This window comes from Penaeus monodon, chromosome 28, assembly GCF_015228065.2.
Source record: "Penaeus monodon isolate SGIC_2016 chromosome 28, NSTDA_Pmon_1, whole genome shotgun sequence".
In the NCBI taxonomy this organism is placed as follows: Eukaryota; Metazoa; Arthropoda; class Malacostraca; order Decapoda; family Penaeidae; genus Penaeus; species Penaeus monodon.
The window spans coordinates 1,184,673-1,184,893 of NC_051413.1; the positions used below are offsets into that span (position 1 = coordinate 1,184,673).

Here is a 221-nt window from a genome sequence, read left to right on the forward strand (position 1 = left end):
TATACTTATTCATAATAAGAGGTTCATGAGAGATGCAAAGAAGGGAAAGAGAAATCTGAAGTCGAAAGATGTGCAAAAATGAGTGAGATGTGTGTGTCAGATAAGGGTGATATTTACGTGAAAAAACAGAAGAAGAGAAATGTGGGAGATAAAGAAAAGAGATGTATTTGAAAAAATATGAAGGAGAGTAAAGAAATAGAGAAATAAGAAAGAGCTAGAGA

General features: G+C 32.6%; 1 protein-coding gene across 1 annotated transcript in view; it reads left to right on the forward strand.

Moving 5' to 3' along the window:
* The window catches only part of LOC119591263 (ectonucleoside triphosphate diphosphohydrolase 5-like), a gene marked incomplete in the record, with an annotated part of 23,392 nt that overhangs the window by 849 nt on the left and 22,322 nt on the right, over positions 1–221 (forward strand).